This window comes from Pleurodeles waltl, chromosome 9 (genome assembly GCF_031143425.1).
Source record: "Pleurodeles waltl isolate 20211129_DDA chromosome 9, aPleWal1.hap1.20221129, whole genome shotgun sequence".
Taxonomy (NCBI): domain Eukaryota; kingdom Metazoa; phylum Chordata; class Amphibia; order Caudata; family Salamandridae; genus Pleurodeles; species Pleurodeles waltl.
The window spans coordinates 780479728-780497357 of NC_090448.1; the positions used below are offsets into that span (position 1 = coordinate 780479728).

Sequence of the window (17630 nt, forward strand, 5' to 3'; positions counted from 1 at the left end):
TAATGACGGCCTTGGCGTTTGAAAGCCTGAGTCCAACTATTCTTCACGGCCTGCAACTGAAAGAATGTTACAGTCTTGAGTTTCTAGGCCTGTGTAACCAAAGCTCCTTGAACACAAATACCTTGGATTTTGTGGAGATTCAAGTTTGTGCTCTCACAGGTTTGACCTTGTAAATCTGTTCTGGTGACAACTACATGTAATAAAACTTGTGATTCTTGTCATATGCACTGCCATGAAAAAGGATTCATGGCACCATAGCAGTAAAATGGAATTACACAGTAATGATGCACTTATAAAATCAAACTTGGTCGTTTTATTTGTATGCGACTTGGTTCCCAGGATCTGTAGAATCTCTTTAGTCTAGCAGAGATTCAAAGAACCAACTGCATTTTAAGGGGGCGGATGCAACTTATTATTATGTGACAGGCTATTTCAGTCCTATGTACAGGAGGAGTGTCAAAGACAGACTAAAGCTGGGAAGGTGAATATAAGCCATCAAGCCAACAATTATGCCAAAAATATTGTACGAGGAAACAAATATTTTTGAGGAAGGCACCGAAATTAACTTCCACTGAGTAGTGATTATATAAAGCTGGAAGAGCAGCCCAGGTAGCTGATGTGCATAGCACATATCAAACCTCTATGAAATGCTGGAACTGTGAAGCAGAATACTTGGACAGCTGGCACTAACTACTTCTTGCCTGCCTAGGTAAAGTACAAAGGTCCTGAAAGGAACAAACGCAGTGGCCTTCATTACAAGTGGCATGAGGAACGGGCTGGCATTTGACCACTCCTGGGTTACAGATACCTGGTCTTCAAATAACTTCAGGGGCAGTGAAAATTCAGCAGCCCATTAAGAACTGACCTTTGTAGGAAGCTGGCTACCTATGTAGTGTACCAATGTAGGGGCACACTATGCAGATAGTACAGGCGACACGTATTGGCTCAAAGGGGTTCAATTAATAACCCTAAATGCTCTATTTTGTTATTGTGTGGACAAGCAGTTTAGGCTTTTCACAGGGGATTGTGCTAAGCATTTGTTGAACACACAAAGTCAATAGATGAGACACACACTCAAGAAGAAACTCAAGTGCAATTTAACACAAATAAGAGATTTGTATCGTAATTTAGACACCAAGAACTTCAAGATCAGGTAAGTACTTTTCAGGTTAGTAATATTTCAACACTTAGAAAATACATCTGTCAGATATGAGGCATGAGCCACAGAGACAGTAATGTAATCATATGGGGGGGGGGGTAGTGAAGTGCTGAAAGCCCTCCAAGGCTCTGGACGGATGAACAGCTGCAGGACGAGTCAGGTCTTTGCAATAGTCAGGCCAGGAGCTAGCAGGGTTTTGCACAAAGCTCTCAGCTAGTCCACAGTTCGAGCCTTTGGCTCCTGTTTGGCCTTCTCTTTGTAGTCAAGCGTATCTGAGTTCCTCGGTGTCAGGGGTCACCTAAATACTCAATTTAGGGGCACTTAGGGGAGTGTAGGGTAGCAGCCAATGGACTACTTAACCCTGAGGTAACTACACCCCCTATATGACCACTTCCTGTGGAGAGTGGGCATAACCCTGTAACAAAATTCCTAATTCCACCATAAACAAGATGGTGGAACCCTTCCATCGTGGAGCACATCAGGCAGCCCACCTTAGGGTGTGACTAACACGTTAGTGCAACACGCCTACTTGCATAGCTACTTTCCCACCAGACCTGGTGCCAAATGAGCCTCAGGCAGGGGGTAGCATTGCCCAGGTCTGGGGGAAGCCAGGGTTGCATATCAAAGGCAGCAGGGATTTTGAAGGCCTTGCTTTGGTATACAGACTCATTAGCCTTTCTGCTAGAAGAGGTGATAACACCATCCTCTGGAGCAATCATTGTTTCTAACCTCTGAGAGAGAGGGCTCTCACCTCCAGGGGATTAGAAACTCATCTGTGGTGGCAGGCTGGTCCTTACCAGTAAGCCATCACACTAGAGGACTAGTAGGTTTTCAGGGGGCATCTCTAAGGTGCCCCCCCTAGGAGCATGTCATACTAAATCCAATACTAGCATCAGGTGTTTGATATCAAACACAATAGGTTTCAGTGAAGCATTATGAAGCTGGGTAACTCGTAATAACCAGTGCCCAGTACATATCTTAAGATGGCTTCCCTCTTCACTTGCAATATCTAGTAACAGAATTGGGCATCACAGGGGCATATCATCTTATGCAGATATGTCCTCACATAAAATATAATGCACCCTGCCTTAGGGCTTCAAGGGCCGCTGTCGGAGTGACCTACATATATTATATATAGTGACTCTGGCATGGCACACAAGGAATAGTTTCTTAACTGTAACTCCAGTTCTCTTGTAGGTGTATTTCCATGATAGTCATAAGCCTTGAATATTCCCCGCCCGCCTGCGGGGACCCCAGAGCACTTTATCCAATATAACTTCTTCTTAAGTGTCCATGTTCGCCTTACTTCAGAAAGGCCTGCCAAGTCACTTAAGAATGTTCCCATGCAGCCTATAGGAAGGGCTACAGTGTTCAAACTTCTTCATTCAGATTGGCTGTGAAGCAAATGCATTAGATTGCTTTACAAATGAATTGAAAATGTCACTTACCCAGTGTACATCTGTTCGTGGCATCAGTCGCTGAGATTCACATGGTATGCATGAGCTCGCCATCTGGTGTTGGGTCGGAGTGTTACAAGTTGTTTTTCTTCGAAGAAGTGTTTTCGAGTCACGGGGCCGAGTGACTCCACCTTCTGTGCTCATTGCGCATGGGCGTCGACTCCATCTTCGATTGTTTTCCCCGCAGAGGGTGAGGTAGGAGTTGTACTATAGTAATAGTGCCCGCGCAATGAAAAAATGTAAGTATGTATCTATTAAAGGATTAAGTAATATATATACAAATGTACAAAATTGAAGGTAACTTCTGAACTGCTACAGGCTTCCGGGGAGGTGGGTGGGTCCATGTGAATCTCAGCGACTGATGCCACGAACAGATGTACACTGGGTAAGTGACATTTTCAGTTCGATGGCATCTGTCGCTGTAGATACACATGGTATGCATAGACTAGTAAGCAGTTAGTTCCCCATAAGCGGTGGTTTAGCCTGTAGGAGTAGAAGTTGTCTGAAATAGAGTTCTTAATACAGCTTGACCTACTGTAGCTTGTTGTGCGGATAGCACATCTATACAGTAGTGTTTGGTGAATGTGTGAGGCGTAGACCAAGTGGCTGCCTTACATATTTCTTGCATTGGGATGTTTCCTAAAAAGGCCATTGAAGCACCTTTTTTCCTTGTTGAATGTGCCCTGGGAGTAATGGGCAGTTGTCTTTTTGCTTTAAGGTACCAGATTTGGATGCATTTAACTATCCATCTGGCTATACCTTGTTTTGATATTGGGTTACCTGCATGAGGTTTTTGGAATGCAATAAATAGCTGTTTAGTTTTTCTGATGTTCTTCGTTCTGTCAATGTAGTACATTAATGCTCTTTTGACATCTAATGTATGTAGTGCTCTTTCAGCCACAGAATCTGGCTGTGGGAAGAATACTGGTAGTTCTACCGTTTGATTTAGATGGAATGGAGAAATAACTTTTGGTAAAAATTTTGGATTAGGTCGTAGGACGACCTTATTTTTATGTATTTGTATAAAAGGCTCTTGTGTTGTGAACGCTTGAATTTCACTTACTCTTCTTAGAGATGTAATGGCGATGAGAAAGGCAACTTTCCAGGTGAGGAATTGTATTCCGCAAGAGTGCATGGGTTCGAAAGGTGGGCCCATGAGTCTTGTTAGAACCACGTTTAGGTTCCATGAAGGAACAGGTGGTGTTCTTGGTGGTATAATTCTTTTAAGCCCTTCTATGAATGCTTTGATAACTGGTATCCTATACAAGGAAGTTGAATATGTAGTTTGCAGGTATGCAGATATTGCTGCAAGATGTATTTTAATAGAAGAGAAGGCTAGCTTTGCTTTTTGTAAATGGAGCAAGTAATTTACTATATGTTTTGGAGTTGCCTCTAGTGGTTGTATCTGATTATGATGGCAGTACCAAACAAATCTTTTCCACTTACTTGCGTAGCAGTGTCTAGTGGATGGCCTTCTGGCCTGCTTTATGACTTCCATACACTCTTGGCTAAGTTGTAAGTGTCCGAATTCTAGGATTTCAGGAGCCAGATTGCTAGATTCAGCGATGCTGGGTCCGGGTGTCTGATCTGTTGGTTGTGTTGCGTTAACAGATCTGGTTTGTTGGGCAGTTTGATGTGTGGTACTACAGACAGATCTAGCAGTGTTGTGTACCAGGGTTGTCTTGCCCACGTTGGTGCTATTAAAATGAGTTTGAGTTTGTTTTGACTCAATTTGTTTACTAGGTAAGGAAGGAGAGGGAGAGGAGGAAAAGCGTAAGCAAATATTCCTGACCAGTTCATCCATAGGGCATTGCCTTGGGATTGCTTGTGTGGGTATCTGGACGCGAAGTTTTGGCATTTTGCGTTCTCTTTTGTTGCAAATAAGTCTATTTGTGGTGTTCCCCAGAGTGTGAAGTAGGTGTTCAGAATTTGTGGGTGGATTTCCCATTCGTGGACTTGCTGGTGATCTCGAGAGAGATTGTCTGCCAGCTGATTCTGGATCCCCGGAATAAACTGTGCTATTAGACCAATTTGATGGTGGATTGCCCACTTCCATATTTGTTGAGCTAACAAGCTTAACTGCGTTGAATGTGTTCCTCCTTGTTTGTTTAGATAATACATCGTTGTCATGTTGTCTGTTTTGACAAGGATGTATTTGTGGGTTATGATTGGTTGGAAAGCTTTTAGTGCTTGAAAAACTGCTAATAATTCTAGATGATTTATATGCAGTTTTGTTTGATGTATGTTCCATTGTCCTCTTATGTTGTGTTGATTGAGATGTGCTCCCCACCCTGTCATGGAAGCATCTGTTGTTATTACGTACTGTGGCACTGGGTCTTTGAAAGGCCGCCCTATGTTTAAATTTATACTGTTCCACCATAGAAGCGATAGGTAAGTTTGGCGGTCTAGCAACACCAGATCTAGAAGGTGACCCTGTGCTTGAGACCACTGTGAGGCTAGGCACTGTTGTAAGGGCCTCATGTGCAGTCTTGCGTTTGGGACAATGGCTATGCATGAGGACATCATGCCTAGGAGCTGTAGTATTGTTCTTGCTTGTATTGTTTGGTTTGGAGACATGTGTTGAATGACCCTGTTGAAATTGTGGATCCTTTGTGGAGTTGGCGTTGCTACTCCTTTTGTCGTGTCTATTATGGCTCCTAGATATTGCTGTACTTTGCTTGGCAGAATGTTTGATTTTGCAAAGTTGACGGTGAACCCTAGATTGTAGAGGGTTTGTATGACTTGATTTGTGTGGTTTGAGCATTGTGTGAGCGAACTGGTTTTGATTAGCCAGTCGTCTAGATACGGGAACACATGTATTTGCTGCCTTCTGATGTGTGCAGCGACTACTGCTAGGCATTTTGTGAATACTCTTGGAGCGGTTGTTAAACCAAAAGGCAATACTTTGAATTGGTAATGTATTCCTTTGAATACAAACCTTAGATATTTCCTGTGTGATTGATGTATTGGTATATGGAAATATGCGTCCTTGAGGTCTAGGGTTGTCATGTAGTCGTGTTTTCTGAGCAATGGTAACACTTCTTGTAGTGTGACCATGTGAAAGTGGTCTGATTTGATGAATGTGTTTACTACCCTGAGGTCTAGAATTGGTCTCAGTGTTTCGTCCTTTTTTGGTATCAAGAAGTACAGTGAATAAACTCCTGTGTTTATTTGTGTGCTTGGTACTAATTCTATTGCATTTTTTTGCAGTAGTGCTTGAACTTCTATCTCTAGAAGCTGTGAATGGTATTTTGATAAATTTTGTGATTTTGGTGGTATGTCTGGAGGGAATTGCATGAATTCTATGCAATAACCATGTTGGATAATTGCTAGGACCCATGTGTCTGTAGTTATTTTGTCCCATGCTTCGTAATATTGATGTATCCTCCCCCCCACTGGTGTTGTGTGGGAGGGGTGAGTGACGTGTGAGTCACTGCTTGTTGGTAGTGGTTTTGGGGCTTTGAAATCTTCCTCTATTCCTAGGAAATTGCCCCCCTCTATACTGGCCCCGAAAACCTCCCCTGTACTGTCCCTGGTAGGTGGGCGGTGCGGACTGTGAGGTGCTAGCTTGTGTGGCCTGACCCCGAAACCCTCCTCTAAAAGGTGTTTTGCGGAAGGTGTTATAAGATCCTCTGCTCTGCGGGGAGTAGAGTGTGCCCATGGCCTTGGCAGTGTCAGTGTCCTTCTTGAGCTTTTCTATGGCTGTGTCGACCTCCGGACCGAACAGAAGTTTCTCGTTTACTGGCATGTTAAGCACTGCCTGCTGAATTTCTGGCTTGAATCCAGACGTTCTGAGCCATGCGTGCCTACGGATGGTAACCGACGTATTAATGGTTCTTGCGGCCGTGTCTGCTGCATCCATGGAGGAGCGTATTTGATTGTTGGAAATGTTTTGACCCTCCTCAACAACCTGTTTTGCTCTTTTTTGCAGATCTTTTGGGAGATGTTCAATGAGATGCTGCATCTCATCCCAGTGGGCTCTGTCGTATCGCGCTAGCAGCGCTTGTGAATTTGCGATGCGCCACTGGTTTGCTGCTTGGACAGCAACCCTCTTCCCGGCTGCATCGAACTTCCTACTTTCTTTATCTGGGGGAGGTGCATCCCCAGAAGTGTGTGAGTTTGCCCGTTTTCTGGCAGCCCCTACCACCACAGAGTCTGGTGGCAGCTGAGAGGTGATGAATACGGGGTCCGTAGGAGGCGCCTTATACTTTTTGTCCACCCTAGGCGTCACTGCCCTACTTTTAACTGGCTCCTTGAAAATGTCCTTTGCATGGCGTAGCATGCCTGGGAGCATCGGCAGGCTTTGGTAGGAGCTGTGGGTTGAGGAGAGGGTGTTAAATAAAAAATCATCCTCTACTTGTTCCGAGTGTAGTTCCACATTATGGAATAGTGCTGCTCTAGCCACCACTTGTGAGTAGGCTGTGCTGTCTTCCGGTGGTGATGGCCTAGTTGGGTATGTGTCTGGGCTGTTATCAGACACTGGTGCGTCGTACAAGTCCCACGCATCCTGATCTTGGTCATCGTGGCTCATGGCGGTGTGAGCTGGCGAATGTGACGGGGTGTAAGTTGGCGAAGCCGGAGTTACAGGTGGAGGCGAGGGAGGAGGTGTTACCTTTTGTGCTGTTTGTTGCTGAGGAGTAAACTGAAGCGTTCTCTTTCGTTTGACAGGTGGAAGGGTACTGATCCTCCCAGTCCCCTGCTGAATAAAGATACGCTTTTGCGTGTGATCCACGTCAGTGGATTGCAGTTCTTGTTCAAATCTATGTTTCTTCATTTGAGAAGACATAGAATGCTCTTCAGTGTAGGAGCCAGAAACAGGGTCTGATGTCGCTTTTTTCGGCTCCGAAAACCCTGTCGATTGTTTTTTCGGCTCCGAGGTAACCTTCCTCTTTTTCTGTGCCGAAAATTCTGGGCCTCTATGGTCTTCGGCGCCACTGTCTCGGCGTCGATCCGTGTCGACACCGAACTCTCGGTGTCGATGCTTCTGTTTAGCACTCTCTCGGTCTCGAGGAGGCTGCGTGCCGGTGTCTCGACCGGAGTCGGACGATCTCGACACTGAATGGGCCTTTTTCGGTGCCGATTGTTGGTCACCGAGAATTTGGGTGGAGCCATGGCCGGTTGGCAGTGGCGTCCCCTGGGCCTTCTTTCCTTTTTTAAGGTTTGATCTCGACGTCTTACTCACAGTTCTTGTAGAGTGTAGCTCGTCGGAGTCTGAATCCTGGATGGAAAAGGATTCCTCCTGTTCCTCTTCTGTCTCGAACTGTCGACGCTCTTTTGGCGTGGACGCCATCTGCAGTCTTCTCGCTCGACGGTCGCGCAGAGTTTTTCGGGACCGGAACGCCCGACAGGCCTCACAGGATTCTTCGCTGTGCTCGGGTGACAGGCACAGATTACAGACCGAGTGTAGGTCCGTATAAGGATATTTGTTGTGGCATTCGGGGCAGAATCGAAACGGGGTCCGTTCCATCGGCGTTGTCCTCCACGCGGTCGGGCCGACTAGGCCCCGACGGGGTGCCGAAATCTACCCCGAAGGGCACCGAAGCGCTTCGATGTTCAACGCGTCGTCGTATGTGTCTATCTCTAACCGGATCGCAACGATACCGTCGAAAATCTTCCGTCTTCAGCTATCTTTCCGTTCCGAAACTCGGAGCGACAGGAACACGTCCGAACCCGATGGCGGAAAGAAAACAATCGAAGATGGAGTCGACGCCCATGCGCAATGAGCACAGAAGGTGGAGTCACTCGGCCCCGTGACTCGAAAACACTTCTTCGAAGAAAAACAACTTGTAACACTCCGACCCAACACCAGATGGCGAGCTCATGCATACCATGTGTATCTACAGCGACAGATGCCATCGAACATACATTTCCAGAAAAAATCCTTCCCAAACCTCTTTATATCAGAAAAACCCCTATGAAGGAGTGCAGAGCAGTGTAGCCCATAGGCTGCCATTAGTAATGAAGAAAAAAAGGATACTGTGCCTTTAAGAACAGCTAGACTTCCAGTATCCCATCATGCTTAGAGAGAGGCAGTTACCTCAGTTCTTTTTGCAGGTAGTTATTAGCTGACAGTAAATATTAATCCAATACAGCCATCTATCTGCTCCTCCGGGGAGGTGGGAGGGTTGCTTATGACTATCATGGAAATACCCCTACGAGAGAATGAAAATGTCACTTACCCAGTGTACATCTGTTCGTGGCATCAGTCGCAGTAGATTCGCATGTTCTGCAATAGCTCGCCATCTGGTGTTGGGCCGGAGTGTTACAAGTTGTTTTTCTTCGAAGAAGTCTTTCGAGTCACGGGACCGAGTGACTCCTCCTTTTGTCTCCATTGCGCATGGGCGTCGACTCCATCTTCGATTGTTTTTCCCCGCAGAGGGTGAGGTAGGAGTTGAATTGTAGTAATAGTGCCCATGCAATGGAGTGACTAAGTATGCACCTATTTAAGGTTGAGATGATACATATATAAATAATTGAAGGTAACTTCCAAACTGCTACAGGCTCCCGGGGAGGCGGGTGGGCACATGCGAATCTACTGAGACTGATGCCACGAACAGATGTACACTGGGTAAGTGACATTTTCAGTTCGATGGCATCTGTCGCTGTAGATACGCATGTTCTGCATAGACTAGTAAGCAGTTATTTCCCCAAAAGCGGTGGATCAGCCTGTAGGAGTGGAAGTAGTCTGAAATAATGTCCTTAATACAGCTTGACCTACTGTGGCTTGTTGTGCGGATAACACGTCTACACAGTAGTGCTTGGTGAATGTGTGAGGCGTAGACCATGTGGCTGCCTTACATATTTCTTGCATTGGGATGTTTCCTAGAAAGGCCATGGTAGCACCTTTCTTTCTGGTTGAGTGTGCCCTTGGTGTAATGGGCAGCTGTCGTTTAGCTTTAAGGTAGCAGATTTGGATGCATTTAACTATCCATCTGGCTATACCTTGTTTTGAAATTGGGTTTCCTGCATGAGGTTTTTGAAATGCAATAAAGAGTTGTTTAGTCTTTCTGATGTTCTTTGTTCTGTCAATGTAATACATCAATGCTCTTTTGACATCTAATGTATGTAGTGCCCTTTCAGCTACGGTATCTGGCTGTGGAAAGAACACTGGAAGTTCCACTGTTTGATTTAGATGGAACGGTGAAATAACCTTTGGCAAAAATTTAGGATTGGTCCTTAGGACGACTTTATTTTTGTGTAGTTGTATAAAAGGTTCCTGTATAGTAAACGCCTGAATCTCGCTTACTCTTCTCAGGGAAGTAATGGCGATGAGAAATGCCACCTTCCAGGTTAGGAACTGTATGTCGCAGGAGTGCATGGGTTCAAAAGGTGGACCCATAAGTCTAGTTAGGACAACATTTAGGTTCCATGAAGGAACAGGTAGTGTTCTTGGTGGTATAATTCTCCTAAGGCCCTCCATGAATGCTTTAATGACTGGTATTTTATATAGGGAAGTTGAATAGGTAGTCTGCAGGTATGCAGATATTGCTGCAAGGTGAATCTTAATGGAAGAGAAAGCTAGGTTAGATTTTTGTAAGTGAAGCAAGTAACCCACTACATGTTCTGGAGTTGTGTGTAATGGTTGTATTTGATTAATATGGCAGTAGCAAACAAACCTCTTCCATTTACTTGCATAGCAGTGCCTGGTGGATGGCCTTCTTGCTTGTTTTATGACTTCCATACATTCTTGGGTAAGTTGTAAGTGCCCGAATTCTAGGATTTCAGGAGCCAGATTGCTAGATTCAGCGATGCTGGATCTGGGTGTCTGATCTTTTGGTTGTGCTGTGTCAACAGATCTGGCCTGTTGGGCAATTTGATGCAGGGTACCACTGATAGGTCTAGCAGCGTTGTGTACCAGGGTTGCCTTTCCCAAGTTGGTGCTATCAATATGAGTTTGAGTTTGCTTTGACTGAGTTTGTTTACCAGGTAAGGAAGGAGAGGGAGAGGAGGAAAAGCGTAAGCAAATATCCCTGACCAGTTCATCCATAGGGCATTGCCTTGGGATTGTTTGTGTGGGTATCTGGATGCGAAGTTTTGGCATTTTGCGTTCTCCCTTGTCGCAAACAAGTCTATCTGAGGTGTTCCCCAGAGTTTGAAATAAGTGTTCAGAATTTGGGGGTGAATTTCCCATTCGTGGACCTGTTGGTGATCTCGAGAGAGATTGTCTGCGAGTTGATTTTGTATCCCTGGTATAAACTGTGCAATTAGGCGAATTTGGTTGTGAATTGCCCAATGCCAAATTTTTTGTGCTAGCAGGCTTAACTGCGTGGAGTGCGTCCCTCCCTGCTTGTTTAGATAATACATTGTTGTCATGTTGTCTGTTTTGACGAGAATGTATTTGTGAACTATTATTGGTTGGAAAGCTTTTAGTGCTTGAAAAACTGCTAGAAGTTCTAGGTGATTGATATGCAGTTTTGTTTGATGTACGTTCCATTGTCCTTGTATGCTGTGTTGATCGAGGTGTGCTCCCCACCCTGTCATGGAAGCATCTGTTGTTATTACGTATTGTGGCACTGGGTCTTGGAAAGGCCGCCCCTTGTCTAAATTTATGTTGTTCCACCACAGAAGCGAGAGGTAAGTTTGGCGGTCTATTAACACCAGATCTAGAAGGTGACCCTGTGCTTGAGACCACTGTGATGCTAGGCATTGTTGTAAGGGCCTCATGTGCAGTCTTGCGTTTGGGACAATGGCTATGCATGATGACATCATGCCTAGGAGTTGTAATACCATCTTTGCCTGTATCTTTTGTGTTGGATACATGCGTTGTATGATGGTGTTGAAATTTTGAATTCTTTGTGGACTTGGAGTGGCTACTCCTTTTGATGTGTCTATTATGGCTCCCAGGTATTGTTGTACCTTGCGTGGCAGAATTTTGGATTTTGTGAAATTGACGGTGAACCCTAGTTTGAAGAGGGTTTGTATGATATGATTTGTGTGATTTGAGCACTCTATTAACGAATGGGCCTTGATTAGCCAGTCGTCTAGATATGGGAACACATGTATTTGCTGCCTTCTTATGTGTGCTGCGACTACTGCTAGACATTTGGTAAAGACTCTTGGTGCCGTTGTTAATCCGAAAGGCAGTACCTTGAATTGGTAATGTATTCCTTTGAATACAAACCTTAGGTATTTCCTGTGCGATGGGTGTATTGGTATATGGAAATAAGCATCCTTGAGGTCTAAAGTTGCCATGTAGTCGTGCAGTTTTAGCAATGGCAATACTTCTTGTAGTGTGACCATGTGGAAGTGGTCTGATTTGATGAAAGTGTTCACTACTCTGAGGTCTAGGATTGGTCTCAGCGTTTTGTCCTTCTTTGGTATCAGAAAGTACAGTGAGTAAACTCCTGTGTTTATTTGTGTGTTTGGCACTAATTCGATTGCATTCTTTTGCAATAGTGCCTGCACTTCTATCTCCAGGAGATTAGAATGGTGTGTTGTTAAATTTTGTGCTTTTGGTGGTATGTTTGGAGGGAATTGTAGAAATTCTATGCAATAACCATGTTGGATAATTGCTAGAACCCAAGTGTCTGTAGTGATTTCCTCCCATGCTTTGTAATAATGACCTATTCTTCCCCCCACTGGTGTTGTGTGGAGGGGGTGAGTGACATGTGAGTCATTGTTTAGTAGTAGGGGTTTTGGGGCTTTGAAATCTCCCTCTATTTCTAGGGAATTGCCCTCCTCTATATTGTCCCCGAAAACCTCCTCTATACTGTCCCTGGTAAGTGGACGGTGTTGCTTGTGAGGTGCTGGCTTGTGTGCTTTGACCCCGAAATCCCCCTCGAAAGGGCGTTTTACGGAATGTGCTGTAATTCCCTCTGCTCTGCGGGGAGTAGAGTGCTCCCATGGCTTTGGCAGTGTCCGTATCTTTTTTGAGTTTCTCAATCGCTGTGTCCACTTCTGGACCGAACAGTTCTTTTTCATTAAAAGGCATATTGAGAACTGCTTGTTGAATCTCTGGTTTAAATCCAGACGTTCGGAGCCATGCATGCCTTCTGATAGTTACAGATGTATTAATTGTCCGTGCAGCTGTATCTGCAGCGTCCATGGAGGAACGTATCTGGTTGTTGGAGATGGTCTGTCCCTCCTCAACCACTTGTTTTGCCCTATTTTGGAAGTCCTTGGGCAGATGTTCAATGAGATGTTGCATCTCGTCCCAGTGGGCTCTGTCATAGCGCGCAAGTAGTGCCTGGGAGTTCGCGATGCGCCACTGGTTTGCAGCTTGTGCTGCGACTCTCTTACCAGCTGCATCGAACTTGCGGCTTTCTTTATCTGGGGGTGGTGCATCTCCAGATGTGTGAGAGTTGGCCCTTTTCCTAGCTGCTCCTACAACAACAGAGTCTGGTGGCAGCTGTGTAGTGATGAAAACCGGGTCCGTAGGAGGCGGCTTATACTTTTTTTCCACCCTTGGTGTGATTGCCCTACTTTTGACCGGCTCCTTAAATATGTCTTTTGCGTGCCGGAGCATACCAGGGAGCATAGGCAGGCTTTGGTAGGAGCTGTGGGTGGAGGAGAGTGTGTTGAACAAGAAATCATCCTCGACCTGTTCTGAGTGGAGGCTAACGTTGTGAAATTGTGCTGCTCTAGCCACCACCTGAGAGTACGCGGTGCTGTCTTCTGGTGGAGATGGCTTTGTAGGGTATGCCTCCGGGCTGTTATCTGACACTGGGGCGTCGTATAGGTCCCATGCGTCCTGATCTTGGTCACCCTGGCTCATGGTGGTGTGAGCTGGGGAGTGTGATGGAGTTTGTGCTGGTGAAACGTTAATCACGGGCGGAGGAGAGGGTGGTGGTGTAACTCTTTTCACCACTTTTGGTTGTGGTGCTTGTTCCGTCTGGAACTCCAACCTTCTCTTTCTCCTAATGGGGGGAAGGGTGCTTATTTTTCCTGTCCCCTGCTGAATGAAGATACGCTTTTGCGTATGGTCCACATCAGTTGCTTGTAGCTCTTCCTCAAACCTATGCTTTTGCATTTGGGAGGTTAGCGAGTGCTCTTCTGTATAAGAGCCTGAAGCTGGGTCGCTTGCAGTTTGTTTCGGCATCGAAACTTTGTCTGCGTGTTTTTTCGGCTCCGAGGTGACTTTTTTCCTTTTCGGGGCCGAAACCTCTCGGCGTCGATCTGTTTCGGTGCCGCTGTCTCGGCGTCGAGCCGTGTCCACACCGGCATCTCGGTGTCGAGGCTTGTCTCCAGCACTTTCTCGGTCCCGAGAAGGCTGCGTGCCGGTGTCTCGAGCGGAGTCGGACGATCTCGCCACTGTTTGGGCCTTTTACGGTGCCGACGGTCGGTCACCGAATTTATGGGTCGAGCCATGGCCTGGTGGCAGTGGCGTCCCCTGGGCCTTGTAAATGTTTCTTTGTGTGGTTTTCGACGTCTTACTCACGGTTTGTGTATCGTCGAATCCTTCGGAGTCTGAGTCTTGGATCGAGAAGGTACCTTCTTCTTCCTGTTCCTCGAACTCCCGTTGGGCTGTCGGTGCGGACGCCATTTGAAGTCTTCTGGCTCGACGGTCTCGGAGTGTTTTTCGGGACCGGAACGCACGACAGGCCTCGCAGGTGTCTTCGCTGTGCTCAGGTGACAGGCACAGGTTGCAGACCAAGTGTTGGTCTGTGTAGGGGTATTTATTGTGGCATTTGGGGCAGAAACGGAACGGGGTCCGTTCCATCGGCGTTCTTCAGCACGCGGTCGGGCCGACCAGGCCCCGACGGAGGATCGAAAAACTACCCCGAAGGGCACCGGAGCTCTTCGATCTTCGATGCGGTGTGGAATCTAAGTACGCCGATCCCGAACGCAACAATACCGACGAAAATCTTCCGAAATTAACTATTTTTTCCGTTCCGAAACTCGGAGCGACAGGAACACGTCCGAACCCGATGGCGGAAAAAAAACAATCGAAGATGGAGTCGACGCCCATGCGCAATGGAGACAAAAGGAGGAGTCACTCGGTCCCGTGACTCGAAAGACTTCTTCGAAGAAAAACAACTTGTAACACTCCGGCCCAACACCAGATGGCGAGCTATTGCAGAACATGCGTATCTACAGCGACAGATGCCATCGAACCTGGAGTTACAGGTAAGAAACTATACCTTCTCTCGTAGGGGATATCCATGTATAGTCATAAGCGTTGAATAGAATACTAAGCTCATCCCATATACCGCGGTGGAGCAGATCTAGTAATCAGGGAGTATTCTCTCAAGCAAAGAGGTTCCTAAGAGAAGCCTGTCCTACTTGAGCATCTGCCCTAGCATCAGATTCGAGGCAATAGTGTTTAGTAAAGGTGTGAACCGATCTCCAAGTCGCAGCTTTACAAATTTCTGCTAATGGAACATTCCGCAATAGAGCAGTCGTTGCCGACTTGCCTCTGGTGGAATGTGCTTTTGGTTTACCCTGTAGGGTTTTCTTAGCTAGTTGATAGCAAAATAATATACAGGAGACTATCCATCTCGATATTGATTGCTTGGAGGTGGCTAAGCCGGTACGGACCGTACCATAATTAACAAACAGTTGTGAAGTTCTCTGTAGGGGATTGGTCTTATCTAGATATAATTTCAACACCCTCTTAACATCTAGGGAATGGAGAGCTCTCTCAGCTGGAGTGGAAGGGTTTGGAAAGAAAGTAGGTAGGGAAAATCGCTTGGTTAACATGGAAGTCGGATATAACCTTGGGTAGAAATTTAGGATGTGTCCGTAGGACTACTTTAGAGGAATGAAACACTGTGTAGGGTTCATGGGTACAGAGGGCCTGGATTTCACTAACCCTTTGTGTTGAAGTGATTGCCACTAGAAAGGGCGTCTTCCAAGTGAGGTGTTGGAGGGATGCCTTGTGTATTGGTTTGAATAGATGTTGCATTAGACGTGAAAGGACCACATTCAGTTCCCATGGTGGAAACGGCGCCTAACTGGAGGAAAGACCTTCTTTAACCCCTCTAGGAAATCTTTGACAACCGCAATTCTAAAGAAAGAGGTTTGCGCTGGAGTTTTCCTATAAGCAGTTAAAGCTGCCAAATGAACTTTTATTTTAGAAAGTTGGAGGCCAGATCGTGCCAATTGTAACAAGTAAGGGAGAATGACATCTTCCTTGCAAGATGTAGGGTCTATCCCCTTAGAGGAACACCAGATGCAGAATCTTTTCCACTTGAAGGAGTATTCCGAAAAAGTGGATGGCCGCTTCGCCTATTTTAAGATGTCCAAACAGTCCTGTGGAAGGTTTAGAAGACCATACTGGACTAACTCAGGAGCCATGCTGCCAAATTCAATGAGGAGAGATTAGAATGTCTCATTTGTCCTCTGAATTTCGTCAGGAGGTCCGTTCTGCAAGGTAGCCTGAGATGTGGCTGGAGTGATCGGTGAAGGAGATCCGGGAACCACCACTGTCTCGGCCACTCTGGTGCAATGAGGATCATCTTGGCTGATGTCATCGAGAGCTTGAGGAGGACTGCTGGAATCAGCGGAATTTGTGGAAAGGCGTACAGAAATTTGTTGGACCAGTCTATCCACAGAGCATTCCCCAGTTGAGATGAAGTCCTAGCGGATACAAGAGCTCGCAGGTCATCTGAAAATGCAGTTTGGCTTCTGCATAAGTGGATGCTTTGATTAACCAGTCGTCCAGATACGGGTATATGAAAATTCGACTTTTCCTGAGAAGAGCAGCCACCACCGCCATGCACTTGGAAAAGGTTCTGGGTGCAGACTTGAGACCGAATGGTAGGACCATGTATTGGAAGTGATCTTGACCCACCACAAACCTCAGGAATTTCTGATACTTCTTCGCAAAGGGGGTGTGGAAATACGCATCGTGCAGATCCACTGAGCAAAGCCAGTCTCCTTGTTGAATCTGAGGATATATCTGGTGTAAGGATAGCATTCTGAACTTTTCCTTTCGGATCCATTTGTTGGCAATCTTGAGGTCTAGAATGGGTCTGAGTTCGTTCTTGTCTTTCTTTGGGATGAGAAAGTATTTGGAGTAAATGCCCTTCCCCCGTTGGTTGAGGGGAACCAATTCCACTGCTCTCTTTTCGAGGAGGATGGAAACTTCCGCCTTTAAGAGGTCGAGGTGCGCCTTTGAGGGTTTTGGCGGAATGGCCTGAGGCGGTGTGGAAAACCTGAGACAATATCCATTCTGTACAGTGTTTAAGACACAAGCGTCTGTTGTAATTCTTTGCCACTCTACCAGGCAATTGGTGACGCTTCCCCCCACCGGAGTGGTTAACGAAGTTGGGGGGAGGAAATTCTCAGGGTTTTGAGGTGGTAGGCTGTCGGGTACTCTGAGTGAATGGTGGTTCGATCATCCCCTCTGTGATTTACGCTGAGGCTGATAGGCTCGTTGGTACTGCTGGTGAGACCTCGTAGGGCCCCATTGAGGAGTTTGAACCCTCTGCATGGTGTAGCGGCGATGGAAAGGACGCAAGGACCGACGTTGCACTTTAGGTTTGTCAAGACCTACTGCTTTTAACGTGTCCACCTCAGCTTTCATCCTTGCCATTTCATCATCTGCGTGTGATCCGAATAAGGTTGATCCTGAAAATGGCAGGTTCATAATTCTTTGCTGAGCATCCGGCTTCAATGACGTAAGCCACAGCCACGAATGTCTTCTCAGTGTCACACCATGGCAGTAAGAATGTGCTGAGAGTAAAGATGTGTCCCCGCTGCACTTATGATCTGATTGGAGACCATAGCACCCTCCTTGGCTATTTCTAGGAAGTCCTCTCTATGATCTCTCGGGAGATGCTCTGCGAACTGCAATATGGAATCCCACAAAGATCTATCGTACCTGCCCAAAAAGGCTGTGGCGCTTGCAGTCTTCATAGATGATGCAGCCGAACCGCAGACTTTACGGCCTGTTGAATCCAACGTTTCACTCTCCTTATCCGGGGGAGAGGTGGAAGTTGGAGAGGTAGCGTGAGCTTTGCGAGCCGCCAATATAACTACTGAGTCCGGTGGCGGGTCGGAACGCAAAAACACTGGATCTTGCTCAGGAGGGCGATACTTTTTCTGCAGTCTAGACGGTGCAGCTCTTGTTG

General features: G+C 46.3%; 1 protein-coding gene across 1 annotated transcript in view; it reads right to left on the reverse strand.

The window, feature by feature from the left end:
- The window catches only part of LOC138259971 (uncharacterized), a 601590-nt gene that overhangs the window by 276908 nt on the left and 307052 nt on the right, over positions 1–17630 (reverse strand). The gene's annotated exons all lie outside the window — the stretch shown is intronic.